We start from the raw sequence: 264 nt of genomic DNA, 5'->3' as shown, positions 1-264 counted from the left end.
AAAAAGTTGCAATCATTAGCCCTGTCACTTATAGTACGCTCATATTGCAGTGCCAAAGAGAGTGTAGTAAGTAATGTACAGTAAATAAATTACAGGTGTCAGAGAGAGGGAGAGGGAGGGAAAGGAGGGAGAAGGAGAGGGAGGGAGGGAGGGAGGGAGAAGGAGAGGGAGGGAGGGAGGGAAAAGGAGGGAGGGAAAAGGAGGGAGGGAAAAGGAGGGAGGGAAAAGGAGGGAGGGAAAAGGAGGGAGGGAAAAGGAGGGAGG

This window comes from Penaeus monodon, chromosome 29, assembly GCF_015228065.2.
Source record: "Penaeus monodon isolate SGIC_2016 chromosome 29, NSTDA_Pmon_1, whole genome shotgun sequence".
Classification (NCBI taxonomy): Eukaryota; Metazoa; Arthropoda; class Malacostraca; order Decapoda; family Penaeidae; genus Penaeus; species Penaeus monodon.
This window is presented reverse-complemented; position numbering follows the sequence as displayed.